Source organism: Papio anubis, chromosome 4 (genome assembly GCF_008728515.1).
Source record: "Papio anubis isolate 15944 chromosome 4, Panubis1.0, whole genome shotgun sequence".
Taxonomy (NCBI): domain Eukaryota; kingdom Metazoa; phylum Chordata; class Mammalia; order Primates; family Cercopithecidae; genus Papio; species Papio anubis.
The window spans coordinates 58,235,818-58,248,813 of NC_044979.1; the positions used below are offsets into that span (position 1 = coordinate 58,235,818).

General features: G+C 36.9%; 1 protein-coding gene across 9 annotated transcripts in view; it reads right to left on the reverse strand.

Annotated features, from left to right (window-relative positions):
- The window catches only part of LOC101024293 (membrane-associated guanylate kinase, WW and PDZ domain-containing protein 2), a 1,445,327-nt gene that overhangs the window by 1,335,538 nt on the left and 96,793 nt on the right, over positions 1-12,996 (reverse strand). The window lies entirely within an intron of this gene.

Consider the following 12,996-nt stretch of genomic DNA (forward strand, 5'->3'; position numbering starts at 1 on the left):
CCTGACTGTATATGAGATAATGTCAAACTCTGTGAACTAGAGATGTAACAACTAACTATGGATGCTCAGCAATTTAAACAAAATAAAAACACAGCTACAAAACACTTCACTGGTTAAAAAAAAAAAAGTACAACGAATCAATCTTAATTACGTCAATAACATCTGAGGACCAGTATTACACTATGAATAACAGAATTACTTACTCCCAAGATGTTCACAGGCTAGCTAGGGAGGTAAGACATAAACATGTTTTAGAAATCTAGCAATGCAAAGAGAAATGAATATAAAATAACTTATAAGATTGCTATAGAAATGAGCAATTCCTATAGGAACAAGTGCCATAGGAATGACAGGCAGGAATAACTTGTGCATAGTGATGGTGACATGGAGGAGGTGGCATTTCAGTCTGGTTTATAGGCCACATAAAAGAAAGAGGATTTCTTATGCCAATAAAAATAGATATAAACAAAGGTACAAAAATGAGAAAGTTTTTGGTGTGTTCAGAAGACAGTGAGTACCTGAATTTGACTAGAACTTCGGATTTGCACATGGAACAGTTGACAGTATTAAATGGCAGGGATGCTTTGGTGGATGGAAGACTCTAAATGGCACACTTAGGAACTTGCGTGTTACCTTGCAGGTAACAAGAAACCACTGAAAGTTATTAGGGAACAGGATAATATAAAAGTGGCATTTACCTGGGTGACTCAGGTAAAGCGTAAGCTAGAGAATTGGAGTTAGGGTAAGAGTTGATATTAGGGGAGTCAGTTAAGAAATGATCCCCAATAGTAGTGCTTGGGTACCTGTGGAAAACGATCCCTCTTCTGATGAAAACTGCCCTGTCTTTAATCTCTCTGGATAACTATGAGAGACAGATGATCTCAAATGAGTAGATAATCTGCAGGATGACTCCAAGAATGTCCATATCCATCTATTTATTACATATTGTTACGGGTTGAATTGTGTCCTCCTAAATGCCTACATTGAAGTCCCAACTCCTAGTACCTCAGAATGTCACCTTGTTGGGAAACAGGATCACTGCAGACATAATTAGTTAAGATGAAGTCATACGAGTAGGGTATGCCCCAATCCAATATGACTCATCATGGCCTTATGAAAAGGAGAAATGTGGGCACAGACACATACATCAGGAAAACACCAAGTGAAGATGATGGAAGAGATCAAGTTGATGCTCTATAAAGTCAAGGAGAACCACAGATTGACAGCAAACCAGCAGAAGAGGCATGGCATAGATTCTTTCTCACAGGACTCAGAAGGAACCAACCCTACTGACAGTTTGATCTTGAAATTCTATTCTCTAGAACGGTGAGAAAATAAATTTCTGTTGTTTAAGCCAATTGTGGTACTTCATTACAACAGACCGAGCATACTAATGCATGTATGAACACTAGAATCTAAGAATCCAGGAAGACACTAAGTCTGAAGGTTGGATTTTGATGTTCTCTTGAGGTATAGAGAGCAAAAAATGCTATTAACTAAATTTGCTAAGTTTCAGAATTGAGAAATTCTCGTAATATTTGTTTCTTGGATGTGTTCTAAAAAAATCTAAGAATTATGAGGAAGAAAAAGAGTCTAAGTTAAAAATAAACTTTGAGGCTAAATCACTTCTTGGTTCTAAGGATTCTGTGTGATAGTAACAGCTTTTTGAAATATGTAGTCATAACTAGCATCTTAAGTGTATGCCTGAGTTCAAGATTTTCATTTATTTTGCATTCACTATTCCTTAGCCAAGAAAATCACCCCTTATCCATTATTTCCACTGTTGCACAGAAAACTGCCAAATGTGAAGAGGCGTATTAAATGTAAAAATATTATCAAATGATCTGGCAATAACTTCCATTGTTAATAATGCTCATAGGTAAACCATTTCTACATCTTTCTCTTCTTAAAATTATATTTTACTAGTCAGATTAAAGGAAGAATAGACCTTTAAGTTAGATGGGATGAACAAAAGAATCCATAATTTTTGACGGAAGAGTAATACCCAACACTTAGACTTTTTTGTAAGGTTGCCATTCTGGCCTGGTTAGTAAAAAGAAACCATCATTATTGTTTTCATTTTCTTATGAGTCTTTCCTTCAGCTCACTTCCTACTTAATTAAGAAATCACTTATTAACCCAAGTAGCTTCATTTCTTCCCAACTATCCTTGCAAATACTCATATAATTTCCTATGAACATTTCACCACTCAAAAATCGATCCAGTTTTGAGGTTTTGTTTCCAGAGTATAAAATTTACGATGAAAGTACTTTACCATGAGTTTTTCCCGTCTTGTTTTCAACATGTGGTGGGATAAATTTCCCTAAACAGCTTTTGATTCTGATTTATCTTGCTCGTTAGACTGTTACTACATCAATCCATTTCTAGGCACTGTTTTGTCTTGCTCATCAGACTGTTACCGCATCAATCCTTTTCTAGGCACTAAGGACCTCTGCAACTGTACTGCCCTCTGTACTGAGTCGTTCTCCAGTTCTCTGATCCACTAATTCTCTCAATGAAGTCTGTGCTTCTGGTAGTATATTTATCTTATGGTTTGCTGAACCCTCTATACTCCTGGGTTATTGCTCTTCCTCCAGTTTTTTACTGCTGGAAAACTTTCCATTCCTATGGCCAGGATTCCATGTTCAACCTTTCCTCACACCTTATCTGGTTTTCTTAGGTAGAAATGATCTCTCCTTTTGCATTTTTAGAGCTGTTAGTTCACACAATTACACAATGGTTTGCAGGGATGTGTCCTATACAATTGATTATTGCTTATTGAATTCACATCTGTGATAATGGCTCTAATACACTATTATAGTAGATCTTATGTGAGCATAGAGAGTCCAGCTGTCTTGAACATCCTGTCACTGGTTTTCAGATTCCCTGGAAACGTCATTGCATTATTCATGGCCATGATCCCATCAATTCTTGACTCCAGTGATCCTCACCGTTTTTGTCTTAATTCGAGAGTGTTCATCTTTACCTTTTTAATTTTGCCCTAACATGGCTTAAACAATGTTTTGTTTTACAAGGAGCCTGTTCCATAAATATTTGTTGGTTGAAATAATGAATACTGAATGTCTTTCTGTCATGTTAACGTCTTACAGAAAAATAGCACACTAAAACCATAACAAAAAAGATCTGTCAAATCTATATTTAATTCTTTACAATTTTATTAAATTATGTGAATACATGATCAATACTAAATGACTTCATTTCCCCTCAATCCTGCCTTAATTACTCAAACCTCTCTGTTCTTCCATAATCCCATGATTCGTTCTGTGTTATCTTTTCTTCTTTGCCTCTTCCACACTGTGGATCACCCTATCTTAAGCATTTTTTTTTTTTGTCTGCACAGCTTCATTGACATTGAGTGATTAGTTTTGCTTAGCTTTTTAACTAGGCCTATGTTACACACGAATTATCTCACAGAGCTCTGGTCTTCTTCTCTTGTCACTTTCATCGTATACCTCTTCCTTGAGCTCTGTTCCTGCACTTCCAACTGACCAGACTTCCCATGTGGAAGAGCTGCTCTCCCCTTAATTTTAACATACATCATACTGAGAAGATTCCTTACAGATATACTCTGTTTATCCCTTTGGTAGACTTCAGCTGAAAAGTCCAGGAAACATGAATAATAAAAGCATGGAAAAAACTTAAGTACAGTTATTATTTGGAAATATTTCATGTATAGCTTTGTGTATATGGCCATAAACCTTAAACTGTCCCAGGATTATATCACAGAAAAATCTTAAATAAAATTACTAGCGCTCTATTATTTAGAGGTTCAATACTAGTTAGCATCACGTATATGTTATCTTCTGATGACAACAAATTAGCCTTAGGAATTATCAGGGAACACTAGCACCATAAAATCTAATTAAAAAGAAGCTAGTTGGTAAAGCCTTTACTCTAAAAATCTAAGTCAAGAATATTAAGATATTGCATGTGACAAAAATAAATAAAGAAGATCCAATCTTATTAATGAAATAAATAAGCATTTTTACGATCTGTGAACAATGCCTGCTTAAGAGATAATGAATTTTCCTGAAATGTTTTATTTGCTCCAAAGCAAAATGCTGTCATTTAAGCAATCTTATTTCAGCTCTGTTTTAATGTGCTGCAGATCTTCTAGTTTAATTACACAAATAAAGAAAATTACAATGGCATTTTGGAGTGAAAATTAACCATACCTCTGATACTATTTAACGTAATCAGAGTATGGTAGTAAGGGGAGACCATTTAATGTGTATATACGTTCTAACATTGTCTTCATTATATTTATTAAATTGTCTGATGCTAGTGCATAATTATAGTTTGGATTTGTATGTCAGCAACATGGTAGGACAAAAAATATAACTAGTCATTGTAATGACCTTGATGGTCAAATATGCATTATCAATTTCAGTGTCTCCAGTAACTAGTTGCCCGCATGTAAGTGCTCAGTAACTTGTGTGTTGAATATTAATTTGAAAGGAAGTCTAGAAACTATTTTTGTCTAAGTTTCTACAAATCAAAAAGACGAGTTTTCTGCTTTTTTTTTTTTTTTTTCCTGGCCATCAGAGGAAAACAACTTATCAGGTAAAATGAAGCATTCATCATTTACGGCCACTTTTGATTTTTCTATTAATGTAGTTCATCACTTTTTTCCAGAAGAAAAATATCTCTAATCTGTTGTGAAAATAGGGTTTTATCATTTTTGAAACTTTAACAACATAAAATATATGTGCATTAATCACTACGCTCTCTTCTGTTTTAGAACAAAATATGCAATACAGAGGAAGCCGACCCATTGAAGACAACAGGAGAGAACAGCAACTCTGCTCCACATCATTACTTTTGACAAATATTCAGGAAGTCTTAAAGTCTTTAGCTCAAAAAAAGACATCTCTATCATGTAAGCAAAACTATTTGTACCATTATTTTTCATTCACCACTTTCTATGTAATGTATTATTTGTACATAAAAGAGGCTATCTTTAAGGTTTTATGGATTTATAAAATGTAGCAGTGTGTTCATAATTTGTTGATTCATTCCTTTTATCAATATCCATAAAAATTTATAATTAGGCAATATCATTTCTCAGTAGGAATAGGCGGATTATAGAAAAGGCTTAGGGATTTATAAAATGATACAAATACGTTCTAAATACAACATTAGCATTCATTATCTTGCAAATGTTGTTTTTGCTTACAAGTATAACACTAGGTTGGATATTAGGAAATCTGGTTGCTGTCTATCTTGCTTTGTAACCCTGAACAAGCATTCCACTTCTTAGGATCTCAACCTCTTGCTTAGAAAAAGAAGGGATTAAATAAGATGACTTCCAAAGACTCTTTTAGTTAGTAATAATAATTTAAATATTAATAATAGCTAGCATTTACTAGGTGCCAAGTTCTGATTATTTATTCCCCACAACACTCTTTGTTGGTGCTGTTATTATTATTTTACCTCAAAGAAAACTGAGTCTAGAGAGGTTGAGCAATTTGGTCAAGGTCCCATGGCTTAAAAGTGGCAGTGCTAGAAAGTGAACCCAGAAGCATGGATCTCTAATCTGTGCTCCTACCTGCCACCTCCTACTGACACTTTTCATGAATAATATCACATGTTTCTGCTTATGGCACCAATAGAAAGTTTCATTTTTCCCCACTGGTGCTCAGGGAAAATTAGAATAAACTTTAGAGCCAATAATTTTGACTTTATAATCCTAATTCTATCACTTACCCTCTCTGTGACCTTGGGCTAGGTGCTTACACTCCAAGTCTCTTTCCTTGTCTGTGAAATAAGAATACTCACCTACCTCACAGGCCTGTTGTTTGAGTGAAAACTAAAAATGCATAGTCTAGGAGGCATTCAACCAATTTTGTTTTCTTTCCTAATGTTGAAGTACAGAAGCTGATGCTGAGGCCGGAACTTGATATTAAGACCACAGAGTAGGCATTTTTAGGATTCACATTCCTAGTAGCTCAGATGACACTAAAAATCGGACAACTGCTGAACTGTGAGGAGTCATGAAATAAAATTAAAAAGAGAAAAGCCTACATGTTCCTCTAGGGTGTACGCAGTGCTCCAAAGCCTCAGAGGCCGGATTTTCTGGAAATTTGTTCATTTCACTCTTTAACCTCAGGGGCATGCAAATAGTCAAGATTGTCTGGTAATGAAATAACAGCTTTTAGAATCTCAGTTTTTGGTCTATAACTTCATGCCCTCTGCCTTTTTAAAATGAATCTTTAAACAAGCACATAATTTATTTTAGTCTTTCAAGGACATCTTGGGAACACATAATTTAACATGTTTCATATTATAAAGAAAAAAATTGCTGTGAGAAAAGTAATAATAAGGACCTTGCCAAATTGTCTTATTTATTACAGTTAATCAACATCAGTCCCTCTCCCACCTGATAGATCTGTTTTAATTGCAGATGTTAAAAAAATAAGGGAATGAATACTTGCATACATCTTCCTTTGAATTTCTGTGTGATGAAGGCTTAAGCAAATGTTTAAGAAGATGCGCTGAATGGAAACTAAATTGACAGTAGAATTAAGTTTGAGGAAGATTCAAGGATATGGATTAAATAGTCATTCTTATTACAATTTTGAATTTAGATAAGAATCACATACCTTTGTTTTTCTGCTAAGTTCTAAATACTTTGGTCTGTTACTGAGAAAATTATTGTTAAATATTTTGATGTTTAAGAAAAGTACCTCAAAAGCATCTGGAAATGAGGGAAATTTATGTCCCTTTGCTTAATAGATTGTATAAAACAAATGGACAAACCAAGGTTAAATAGTGCATTGAGAAAAGTTATAGAATATTAATTTGTTTCATTTAATAAAACAGCTCTATTAAGTAAATGTTATTATAGAATAGTCCTATAGACCTAAAGAGTTCCTTCAGATTTGAAAATGAAACTGTTATTTGATTCTAAAACCAGGAAAAGTTGTATAAAGCAAAGAAACAATATGCTTCAATTTTTTTAAAAGTAAACTGAACTGTTGGAAAGTATGCTTAATGTTAAAGAATGATCTGACATTTTCATATATGTCTGACATTTGAAAATATTGTAGGGTTAAAGAATTTAAATTAAGTAGGATTTATAGTGAATCAAAATATCACAGGACATTCTGTTTTGTCTTGTTATGCATCTGGTAAAATGTACTTGAAGTTAAATTTCTCTGTTCACAAATTTTAATGACTTGTAGTTAAGTAAAACAAGACACTACAGAATTGTACCAACACAGTGATTTCAGCCTTGCTATTAACTAGCATGTTGAAATTTCTTCAATGAAAATAATACTAGAAGAAAAACTGAAGAATTTGCTTCATATTTTATGCATGCAGGAAAAAAGTATAAATAAAGAGAACAGGCTGTTCTAAGTCTAATTCCATAACTACTACAGACGAATTATTATAGTATGTCAGATGTATCAATCTAGGTTGAAGTAGATTTTTTTAATTAAAATGATTAAAACATCAAATGTAGCTCTGGTATTGTAAAGATGTACAAAATTATTACAATTCATGGAGTATTTCCAAACTTTAAAAGCACTTCAATGTGAAAGATGAACACTTTCTAAAGTACATGGATCAGTTTGTGCTGTGCAGAATTCACATAAGCCAAAGCATTTATCAATTGACATGTACCTTAAATCTTTCTTCCACGGCTTCAATATTTTAAAGTGCCAGGCATTGTGATGAGTGATTAAAAATGTCCACTATTTCACTGTTCCAGTGATTCAAACTTGCATGGTCATGGGGCACAGACTTACAGGTAGATCAAAATTATTAATTTATTTATTCAAATCAAAATCACGGTAATTTGCCATGCTTTGTTTTTATTGAAATGCGGTCCCTTTTTAGGAATGTTGTATACTTTTCCTGCAGCACTAGAGGGTACAGATAACACCATATAGAAATTAATAATGGGAAGAATGCACCTATTGGTAAAGAATAAATGAAGCATTGTTATCTTTAGAGCAAAAAAAGAAAAACCACATTAAGCAACACTTCATGATTATAGGACTACTAAAAATAAACCTTCAGATTTTCATAAACTCCTCACAAAGCTCAGAACGTCAATTATGCAAAGTTAGACATGGATGACTCGGAGAATGCACAAACAGCTTTGTCTCATTTGGGGAAATCTTAACCGAGAGGAAATTCTGGAAATGGTGGTCAACCAAGCAGAGATCGCTTTGAAAACATTCTCTCTATTGGTAGAGTCCCAAAGACAGCTTTCTAAAAGTCCTGGGTTTCTTGAAAATGTTTCAGACTGGTCAGAGATTAGTAGGAACGTCTCTTAGAGGTCATGCAGCTCAGGATTCCAGGCAGCTCTGAAATTTGTTAAACAAGGAGAAGCCGAGACTCTGGTAAAGCAGAAGCATGAGGGGGAAGGTGCAGTTTGCAATCTGGCTGTAAGCCCCACTCACACTGGGATCTCTGTTCCCATAGTGTATTATTACTGGAGGACTAACCTGGCCACCATATAATGTCAGGTAGAATTTAAGGAAGCATTATTCACAAAGAAGGTATAGTAACCATTGGTCTCAGATCCAAGAGAACCTTATCCCAACAGTGGAGGTTAAAAGTACAACTAACATATTTAGATTCAAGGAAAATTCAGCTTAGATGAGCCAGTTTACAAAGTATAAGCTATACCAGGAGTGCCTCATGCTAGCTGAGTTTTATACTTTTGAGAGTCTAAAATTGGGAGCAGAGTCTTGCAAATTGTATAATAATGCCAACTAAGTAATTTTCCTAAGCCCTTCCAGTATGCCAGGATTAGTATTTAGTATGCCAAGTGCCTTTACGTACTTTAACTTATTTCATCCTCCCATCCACCCTAAGAGGTAGGTTCTCTTGTCTCTATTTTAAAGTTGAGGAAATGTATACTTGTAGACTTGAAATATGTTCTCAGGAAAGGAGTTGCAAAAATAACAGGAGGCCGATTTAGCTTACAGGGGTTGGACTATGACTTGCAAGAGTTTAGGGGGCAACAAACATAGTGGTCCTGGAAATGTCTTCTACCAACCATCCCCCAGCTGCCTAGGACCTCCAGGTGTGGATGCGGCTTGGAGCCAAGGGAGCACTTCTAGCCCCTCTTCTTCTCAGCCCTGGCAGGGTGGTTTCCCAACACCCTCAACACATTCACGATGAATGAGAGGACCTGCACTGTCTGTGACCGCTTTCTCTTCAGCCATGGAGGAAGCCTTGCTGTCTGTGGCTGTGATATCTTCTCGCAGATCCCTTGATTCACAACTCCCAGAGCCTCCAGACCCAAGATGCATTTTGGAACCCCAGGACAATCCTGAACTGGCACCCGCCCTGGTGTGTGCCCTTTGCTGCTGCTACTTTGGAATCATCTCCTGCAGCTATGGCCACCACTTCTTCAAGGCAGTGATATTTCTCTCAGGCCTGCTGTCTGGAGCTCTGGTGATCTCCCTGCTCTTTCATAAGTGCTGCAGATACAGCTGAGACTGGAAGTGAGCACGGGCATCACACTGGGCATTGGACTCTTCTGCAGCCTGGTCACAATGTTGATTTGCAGTGTTGGGCTCTTCTTAATTGGTCTCCTTCTAGGTCTGAACCTGGATGCTGGGACTCTGCTGGGCACTGAGTCCATTTACCAACTACTTTCACTGGGTGCTGGCAGGAGGTGATGGTGGGGCTGAAACTGCTGGGAGCCCTGCTCATGCTTCAGTGGTCACATCCATTCATAGTTCTGGGCATAGCCCTGCTGGGTGCTGTGGTGCTGGTGGCTTGTGTTGACTTCTTCCTGGAAGGGCTGGGAATGGGCAGTTGACTGGGAAAATGCTGGCAGGGACTTTCAGCCTTGCCTCCTTTCTGCTGGCATAGCTAGATTTTATTCGACTCCTGGCCAGCCTTGGGGGCATCTAGGGCCCTGGCCCAGTGGAAGCTCATGGCTAAGGAACATGGAGGCCATGCTAACGTGATCTTGAGCTACCAGCAAAGGGGTGTCCAACTCCTTTGGATCTATCAGCAAGAGGCCAAGTAGCACCAGACCACCTCTGGGGTGGGGCTTTGTGAAAGTAGCTACAGGTGTCAGCTCCCTGCCAACACCAAGAGCCCTGCTGACAGTCTGGCTCCAAGTTATCTCCAGAGTCTTTGAGAGCAGCAACTGGGACCAGTCCCTGAGGCCACAGTCCCTGACACTGACCTGGACCTGGGTTCTGACTGTAGTTCCACTGTTCCCCTCACAATACCCTCTGGTTCTATGCAGACCTAAGCCTAAACTTCCAATTTTGCCTCTACCCATAGTCAGAGCCTGAGAATACTAGGTGGGCAGGGCTTGAGCCCATAGGACCCACACACAAACTTACCCACTTCTTGGACTTGGGGATAGGGTCTGTGCTTCAACCCAGACCAGCCCTGTAGGGATATGTTTCGGGACAGATAGAGAGGAATTTTGTGAGGAAGGGAAGTGTGAGTACCTACCTCTGTCCAATAAGAGAGGTGCCCTGGTCCCCAAAGAAACTCCCTCCAAGTTCCTTTCAAATTCCCTCTGAATCAAGTACGGCATTTACCCAAAAAGCCTTTTAAGTGCCCACCTCAGTGTACCTCACAATGGTAATATTAGAGGGTTTGTTTTTATAGGAGCTACAGAAAATCAGGGTGCCTTAAAGGCATTTGATAGCTTACTCATGGGGAGAAGGGCACAGAGGAGCTCCAGGATACCCCAACTCCTAAGTCGCTCATTAGTGAGTAGTTGGGTTTCTGGTTGACCTTTTTCTCCTGGACCCAATAGGTGTAAGCCCCCTTCTCCTACCTCTGTTGGGATCCTTATCTTTCATGGTGCTTCCCCTTCTCTCCTTCTCTACCTGAGCAATACCACAGGGCATTGGTCCACATGCCACAGTCTTGCCCTTTTACCCAAAGCACCCTGGCCTTCAGGGCTGCATGGGAGAAAGGTGCCTTCCCTACCTCTCACTGTGGGTGATATTCATTTTCTCTTTAATCAGAACTTTGTTCCTGCAACTAACCCATTCAGACTCTTCCCCCTCTCACCCTCCTGCCCAAGATCTGTCCTCTGGTTCCCCAGACAGCATAAAGGAAGACATATTCTTCCCCTGGGGAGTAAGGTTATGATGGGAGAGAGGGAAAACATGGGAGCATGTGAATAAAATGGCACTGAATACTGAAACAAACAAACAAAAAACAAACAAAAACAAAACAGGAGGGGAGAGAGTAGGAAAATTAAGGAAAAATCACTAAGGTGTTAGAACTTTCTCTGCTGATCTCTGTGGCCTTGTAGCTACTAGTTTTATGGTTTCCTTCACTTTCTAGTGGTGTTGGAGGTATACATTTTAAATTATAACTACATTTAAAGAAGTAAGTTCATTGCAACTGATCAGGACACAGTCAGAACCCACAGTCAACTCAATGGAGAGACGTTACTTGAAAGGCAACCCAGATAGTTCTACAGGGCCTTTCACACAATGTGTTTGCCACTGCCATGACTTTTTGTTTTTTTGTTTTTTATCCCTAAATCAGATAGATAGACAGATAGAAGATAGAATGAGTTCTACCTATTTTTATCAATCTCTGTCTACTGCTTTAAATACAACAACCACTGTCCTTATCAAAACTCCCGTATTCTTTGTGAACTAATTAGTTATACTGATGAAAGACAATTGTCAGATATACAAATGTTTTAAGATGGAATCAAAACTTCCTATTTTGAAAGAGACAATTAACATATTTAAGAGATTAATATTTTATGCCTTTTGTAGGTAAAACGATGTCTTCATATATAATCATGCCATATAGAAGCATATTAACATGTCTTTTAAAATTAAATTCTTTGTAGCAGATATTACAGACAATATCTAGGAAATAACCAGAAATAAAAATGCCCATACATATATTTACAACATCCATCTTGCTTAAAGGATATAATTTTGTTTTGTCTATTGTACTTTGACAATAGTATTCATATGAAGTGTATAATAATACGTGAAATAGGTTATATGAAAATAGATTAATTCATAAAGTATAATTGTTTAGAGTATTTAGGAATTTAAAATATCACATGCATTATAGAGCCAGAACTTCAAACAATCATTAGAATTATTTTCTGTTGAGTTCTTATTCTGGAATTGCTAATAAATAACATGCTATGTTACAAATCTCTCAGCCTCCACAATAATCAACATCAGCAGTCAGTATTAATAAGAATAGTAGACAGTATTAATAAGAATAGTAGACTTACTGAATATATAGTAAGTCAGTCATGACTTCTGCAGTGTTTACACTCTGTAATTTAAACATTAAGGGAGAAAAACAAAAGTATTTACAAATGAAAAGCAAACAAAGTATCCAAATGTTTCCTATTTACAGCATTAATTTTTAGAAAAGACATGTTGATCTTGATCTTAGAATGTTCTCAGTTTCCAAAGCCTTAATATTTTATTGACCTTCAAAAAAGAAAATAAATACAAACACCAGTCAAGATTAAGTGATACTATCTTAAACACTTTCTGATGAGAGAAACTGACTGTAATACTGGCATTCACAGAAAGAAAAAAAACACACACACACACACAATCAAAGTAGATCTTTATTTCTAGAGTAAAAGAAATAGATTGGGTCACTGTGTTTAAATAAACCATGGTATAACCCACAGCATGACTGAATATAGGACTAAATACTAGACACATCACTGTGGGGTTTTGTCATGCGGTCTTACTCTATTAAAGAGATTATTCTTTATATCAATGAGTAATATTCATTCCTCAGGTCCAAAATTAAGAAGAAGAAAGTCTAGCCAATTTCAATTTTGCCTGTCAGTCCTCTCAAAAGCAGAAAAGGAGAAGAAATTTCCATGTTTATATTTCTGTCTATAACCCTCATGTTTAAATCTAGAGATGGTTACAACGGGTATTATAAATGATGCCCAAGGTCATTTTACTCATTTTGTGGATTCCTTCAGTATTGGAAATCTGACAGTCAGGCTTGTTTAACTGTTCAAACAGT